The following is a 7,718-nucleotide window of genomic DNA, read 5'->3' as shown; positions in this document are numbered from 1 at the left end:
GATCCTAAGGCAAGGCCAAATTAATCTCATATATTTATCTATAATCTATCTATCTTTACATCTCTATAGATATAGATCTATATACAGATGTGGGACTCATGATTATAATACAGCAGGCAAAAGTTTAAAGTATATTATGAAAGGCATAGTTTATTAACACTTAGAAAAATAATCTTCCTGTTTGTTGTCATCTTTCAGTTGTGTCCCACTCTTTGTGACTCCATTTGGGATTTTCTTTGCAAAGATACTAGTGTGGCTTGCCATTTCCTTCTCCAGCTTATTTACGTGTGATGAAAGTGAGGCAAACAGGGTTAGGGTTAAGTGACTTGCCCAGTATCACACAGCTAGTGAAAGTCTCAGACCAGATTTGATCTTAGGAAGATGAGTCTTTCTGACTTCATCATTAGTACTCTATCCACTGTGCCACCCAGCTATCCCAGAATAAGAAGTGGTAATATACAAAAGGACAGCATGACTTTAGCAAAAACAGATCATTCCTCCTCTACTTTTTTGAACAGCATGCTAGATTGGTAGATAGATGAAGAAAATTCTATAGGTATATGGATTTCAGTAAATCCTCTGAAAAATGTTTTCATGCCTTCCTTGTAAACAAGATGAAGGGAAATGAGTTAGTATTAAATATAATCAAGAGTATTCAGAATTGGTCAAATAACTGGACCTAAGCTATATTTAATGTCAATGTCCTCTTGTAGAAAAGATTTTTGTAGAATACCTAAACATTCTTTCTGTGGTTTTGTGCTATTGAATATTTTTATGAAAGACATTGATGAGCAGCTGGTAGTCCAGTCTCTAAAATAAGCCTAACAAGATAGTTTGAAGTCAGATTATGAAAGTCCTAAAATGCACAGCCAATTGCTTATATTTTATCATACAAGCAACAGGTAAACCTTAAGTATTTTTTAACAGGAAACTATGATAAAAAAGTGAATGTGCTATGTTTATTGATGACTTAAAAACAAAGGAGAGACTGGAAGACAAGGAAACCCTGTGTGGGGGAGAGGAGTGGTGGAAGTGGGATATTGTTGTTTAAGTGAGAAGTCCTAAACAACTAAAAGGTACAGCTTTGTCTATTTGAATGGAGAAGAAAAAGTAGGTGTGAGAAGGGGTATCTTGGAGAATGTGACAGCTGATTGAATATGAGAGTTAGAATAATAGGTTGGCCATAGATTCCTTTGAGTTTTCAAGTGTATAGAAGTGGAATAATAGTGGCACCATCGACAGAAACTAATGGGAACACAAAAAGGTTCAGGGGAAAGACATGGATTTCAGTTTGTACTGAGTTTGACATGTTGACACAGATTGCAACTGGAAGTATCCAAAAGACAAATGGATAGATAAGACTGAAACTTGGTGGAAGAGATTCAGGGTTAAATGAATGAATTTTGGGATCAAAAAGAAGGCATGTAAGTAATGTTTGAAAACATAGAATCAGTAAAAACCCTCAAGAGAAAGCAAAGCATGAAAAAAGTTAGGCAATGAGAACCAACAAAGAAGACACAGAAAGATTAGACAGACAAGATGAAAATTAGAAAGGACAGAAAATTGCATTCACTAATTATGGGTTACTATGAGTTCTTTATGTATTATCCATATGTTAAGGCTCTTCTATATTGGATATGTACTATTACAATGAATACTTAATGGGAGTTGGAGATCCATGGAGAACTAGATATTAGCTATATTACTTAGGTGATAATTTTAAATGTGGTTGTGGGCAATGAAGGAATAACCAGAGCCTAGAGTATCAAACTTGTGTTGAGGTTTATTGAGTTCATCAGTAAAGGACCCAACAAGGGCAATATTTATTCTAGAAGAGTGTTCCTGTAAGCATGATCTGGTGGAGGGAAAATCAGGATGTCAAAAGGTGGAATGTGAGGTGATAGAACTGAGATTCTCATCAAAACAGTTTTACTGCCTAGGTTACTCCCAGAGCCTTCTAATCTATGATGATGTTAACCACCATCCCCCTTTGATTCCTGTGACCCACAGAGAGGACTGGACAAACCCCCACAGGCAATAACTGAAGGTTATAACAAATCATCAGGCCTTGGATACCCAAAGTCCATGTGTTGGGAGAAATACTAGTGGTAGTCCAAGAGACCTGTTCAGGGAACTGGGAAGTTGCCAGAGCTGTGACCAAGGGGGCAGATAAAGGCAAGAGATCCCAGTTGGAGGAAAGAACAAAGGGAAACTGAAACATGTAAATAGGATCATATAAATACATGTAAATATGATACGTGTAAATACGTAAATAAGTTTTTTACTGCAGAGCCTACCCAGGCAAACTCAAGTCAGATGCAGAAGAGGAGGTCTGGCATTTGCAGACAGCAAGATCTGATGGCAGCAAAACTGCTTCTAGCAGGAAAGAAACATAAACATTATGATGGATGGGAATCCCAGTGGCAGTAAGGAATCCCTGAAGTTTCCAGAGTTGTCCAAAGGTATACACTACTACATCAAAGGCATAGCAGATTTAATTGCTGCCTCTAGGAAGACTTAAAGTAACCAATTCTGTTACTTGCTGAGTGAAGGACCTTTTCTTGTTCTAAGGGCAGTTCTGTAGATAATATCTCCTAGCAGATTTGTTTCTCTGGTTCCAAATCATTTGCAGACATTTCCCATTTGACTTAATTAAAATCTGCCAATAACAAGACTCAATAAATTTAGTACAATCTTCAAAATTTGGTTTTCCAGTAACTAGTTCATGTGGTGAAACCAGCTCAAATCTTATGAATCTAATTTCACTAAGAACAGTGCTATAAGAAGAATACAAATTATATACCAATAATTCACCAGAAACTTCAGAGAATTTCAATTTTTGCATACTTGTTGCTTTTTCTATCTTTACCTAAAACCTGTGTCTAATATGGACAATGCCAACCATCAAGAGGCTGAAGGAAGAATCTTTAAAAAGTATTCATGAGGGCCTGAGTTGGAAAATGTTCTTAATATTATCAGTTGGAGACTTCAAAATAGGAAAGGACAAAAAAAATAACTTAAATTTTCTTTACTGTTATTAATGTAATTTCACATGTGAAATCTTTAATCCAATTTTGAGAACTTATTACTAAAACACACTTAAGGCTTATATGTCCCATTAGAAGAGAAAACATTTGGAAATCAATTATAGATAGATATGTATGTGTGTGTGTGTGTGTGTGTGTGTGTGTATATATATATATATAAAATACATGTCTATATTTGTGTAGTATATATGTTTGTATATATCTGCATATGTGTATATATGTATGTATATCACACATACTTAAATACACATATCCCAATTCTTAGAGAAAACAGTCTAATCTTATTGCTTTCTTAAAGTTTGCTACTTCATTGAATGAATTTTTGTTTTGCTTTTGGTGCTATCCCCCTTTTTTTTTTGAGGATATACTATCATCATATCTCCCTGAAAGAATTAGATACTTTAAGGACCCAATCTTATATACAGATATATGACTATTTGCAGGCAGATAGGAATTCTAAGAATCCATTTACCTAATTGCTTAGGACATGGAAATGACCACAAATTTAGATGAAAAATAGTAAGATCTTTCATACTTGTAACCTATTGTAATAATCTAGAGATGTTTTGATATTAACCTATTAATTAACAGATCTAATATTGAAATAACAAAAAAATCTATTCTCCTGCCATGATTATAGAAATTTGATATGAAAAGAAAAGGAGGAATATGATTATGACAATATCAAGACTATCCCTTCAAATGCAGAGACTGATCTGACATAATTCACAATGGGGGTAGGGGAAATCTCATATCTCTGTTTGATTCCATGTAAGAGTCATAGTTAATAGTTGATAATGATCATGTGGGTATTATACACAGGGTTTCATAGGGAGGGTCAGAATTAATCAGTTGGGAAGGTGTTCTGTTCAGAAAGAAAATGGTATAAGATGAAGTTGAGTCAAGAAGGTCTTCACTTATTCAAGTTCATCCCTTTACCTTTCCCAGGCCAAGACATCCCTTTGTAGCACTTCTCAGACCACACTCACTTTAGGCAACACATGGCACATGGCATCCCCTTGAATGGTGAAATATTTTCTTAATGATAATTCAGAAAATCATAACTGAAATAAAAACTCAGTGTAATACCAAATTGCTATGCCAAGAAATTTTATCTCAAATAGCAGAACTTCCCTATTACAGATCAGAGCTAGAATATTATTTTTCTCTTGTGGCAATAACAGTCAACAATAAACATATCTTACTTATACTCCATTTATAAATTAAGAATATTCACATTCTGAAGTTTCACACATAGAGTGAATAAATGATAGTTCACTCAAAACCTCCAGAAAAATACTGACAACAGAAAATCTGTGGACTAAAATATATCGATATTGCCTATTAACTGTTAGGAAAAATAATATCTTTGAATCCAAGGTCTATTGTTACTAAATTGGTTAAAAATATAAATTCAATATATATTATTCCAGGTACATTCCCATAATTTTCATAAGGAATGGCAAAATAATATACCAGACAAAATTCACTCTACTATAAGAAAACTTTTAAGTCTCTTCCACTTTAACTGGGAAAGGTCCTAGTTTTTCTAAGCTTCATTACTGTAGAATTTTATGACATTGTCAAAAGAGCTGATAAAATCTTAAGAGCTTGTCTGGAGGGTCAGAGTCAAGATAGCAGAGTAGAAACAGGACTTCCACACTGCTCCTGCTCCCACCTCCTCTAATTCATGTAAAAAAGGACTGTAAACAAACTTTGGAGATACAGAACTCACAAAATGACAGAGAGAAGCTAACTTCCTGCTGACAACAGTCCTGCGGGGTCAGTGCAGTACTCTGGGAGCCAACCCAGCTCCACATGAGGCAGAGGATTTAGCCTCAGGGCAGACAAAACCAGCTGCTGGCTGGAGGGACTTCAGATCACCAGCAGCTGTGGAAGTTTTCAGAATGATCAACCCATAGATGCTAACGACAAAGTGAGAGGTCAGTGCAGTATGGACTTTGTGAACCAGGATTTCAGGTTTGTGCTCCAGCCTTTATCCCCTTGTAATAGTAATGTAATTTAAAGATCCCCCTGTATTGGCTTGGGTTTTGGTTTGATTGTGTTAAAACCCATAGCTTGTTAATCCCACTTGTGGGATGGACTTGTTGATGTGAAAAGAGAGGGCGGAACTGGGAGGAGCTGGAGACGTAAATTTGGAGAGACACAAGAGAGAGGCAGAAGAACTTTTTTGGAAGCAGCATCTTGGAGGCAGAGAGAGACAGAGAGGATTACTTCTGCAACAACGGGACTGTCTTTCACCAGTGGACAAATCTGGCAAAACAACATCAAAACAGACAGACAAAGTACCAGCATAACAGCCATGTCTCCTCAATCCTTGGCAGCTCTGGGTGGCAGCTCTCAAAAGCCCTGGGCAATTCAAAGTGGCCCTCAGCAATCCCCTCAGTCTCTCTCTGCCTCCAAGATGCCGCTTCCAAAATGTTCTTCTGCCTCTCTCTTTTCTTGTGTCTCTCTAAATTTACGTCATCAGCTCCTCCCAGTTCAGCCCTCTCTTTTCACATCAACAAGTCCATTCCACAAGTGGGATTCACAAGCTCTGGGTTTTAATACAATAAAACCAAAAACCAAGCCAATACAGGGGGATGTTTAAATTACATTACTATTACACCCCTGGAGGGAGAAACAGCTGAGGCACTGCAGCCTTGCAGACACAGCAATGTGGCTGCTTCAGAGCTCCTGGTCTACAGATTGTAGGAGGACCAAAAAATCAGTCTGAGGGGTAATCTCTCTTGCTTTAATCTGCTTGGATCTGGATTGTGTTCTAGGGTGGAGGTCCTGGGATGGGTGACCAGTTTGCCAGAACATGTGGAGGCTTCAGAGAGGGCACCCAACTAATAATTCCAGCAGCTATGAAAACCCCAGCAACTGGGACAAAGTTCTCCTTTCTGGTAGCAAAGTTCTATTGTGTCAAAACGCTCAAAAGCCAAGTAATTGAGTGGCAACATGAGGAAGCAAAGGAAACAAAGCAAGCAGAGAAATTCAACATTACACTCCTATTTTGGGAACAAAAATTATCAAAGCATGGAACAGGAGGAAGACAGCAAAGTCAGAACTCCTGCACTAAAACCTTCCAAGAAAAATATGATCTGGTTACATGCCATAGAGGAGCTTAAAAAGGATTTTGAAAACCAAATAAGAGAAGTGGAGGAAAAATTTAGAAGAGAAATGAGAACGATGCAAGAAAATTATGAAATGAGAGTCAACAGCCTGACTCAGAAAATCACACCTTTAAAAATAGACTAACTCAAATGTCAAAAGAGACTCAAAAAGCCAATGAGGAGAAGAATGCCTTAAAAAGCCAAATTTTCCAGATGGAAAAAGAATTTCAAAAGCTCACTGAAGAGAATCATTCCTTCAGAATTAGATTGGAGCAAATGAAATCTAGTGACTTTATGAGAAATCAAGATACTATTAAACAGATCCAAACAAATGAAAAAAAATAGAAGGCAATGTAAAATATCTCATTGGAAAAACCACTAACCTGGAAAATAGATGCAGGTGAGATCATTAAAAATTATTGGACTACCTGAAAGCCATGATAAAAAAAAGGAACCTAGCAATCATCCTTCAAGAAATTCTCAAGGAAAACTGCCGTGATGTTTTAGAACCAGAAGGCAAAATAGAGGTTGAAATAATTCACCGATCACTTCCTGAAAAAGATCCCAAAAGGAAAACTCCTAGGAACATTATGGCCAGGTTCTAGAGTTACCAAATCAAGGAGAAAATATTAAAAGCAGCCAGGAAAAAACATTTTGAGTATTGTGGAAACACAATCAGGATAACTCAGGATCTTGCAGCTTCTAAACTGAGGGATTGAAGGACTTGGAATATGATATTCTGGAGGTCAAAGGAGATGGGATTAAAAGAAAGAATCATGTACACAGCAAAAGTAAGTATCATATTTCAGGGGAAAATGTGGTCATTCATAGAGGACTTTCAAGCATTCTTGCTGAAAGAAACAGAGTTGAATAGAAAATTTGACATTCAGATACAAGAATGAAGAGAAGAATGAAAAGGTAAACAGGGAAAAGAAATCATAAGGAACTTATCAAAGTTGAAGTATTTACCTTCCTACATGGAAAAAATGACAATTGTAATTTATGAAACTTTTCTCAGTATGAGAATAGTTGAAAGGAATAGAAATGTATGTATTTGTGTGTGTATATGTACATATATATATGTATGTGTATATATATATATGTGTGTGTGTGTATACTTACATATATGTATATATAGCAGGGCATATGGGCATATGAATATGTATGTGAGTGTTTGTGTGTATATATGTGTAAGGTATACATAGATAGAGGGCACAGGACCAATTTATTAGGTAGGGATGATACTTCAAAGGTGAAATTAAAAGGTGAGTGAGTCATAAAATGAGAGGAGATGGGGAAAGACAAAATGGGGTAAATTATCTCATATAGAAGAGGCAAGGGAAAACTGTTTCAATGGAGGGGAAGAACAGGAAGGCAAAAGAGAATGTCTACCTTATTCTCATTGAATTTAGCTTAGGGAGGGAATTACATACACACTAAAAAGGGTATCTCACCCTACAAGAGAGTAGGGGGGAAAGAAATGAGAGGGGGAATGAGGGAAGAGAGGGCAGGCTGGGGGGGGGGGAGGGAAGTTGGAAGCACACACTTTTGA

This window comes from Petaurus breviceps, unplaced genomic scaffold, assembly GCF_028583685.1.
Source record: "Petaurus breviceps papuanus isolate PSGF00001 unplaced genomic scaffold, PetGlider_PUasm1.0 76, whole genome shotgun sequence".
Taxonomy (NCBI): domain Eukaryota; kingdom Metazoa; phylum Chordata; class Mammalia; order Diprotodontia; family Petauridae; genus Petaurus; species Petaurus breviceps.
The sequence above is the reverse complement of the archived record's forward strand: the minus strand, read 5'-3'. Positions refer to the sequence as shown.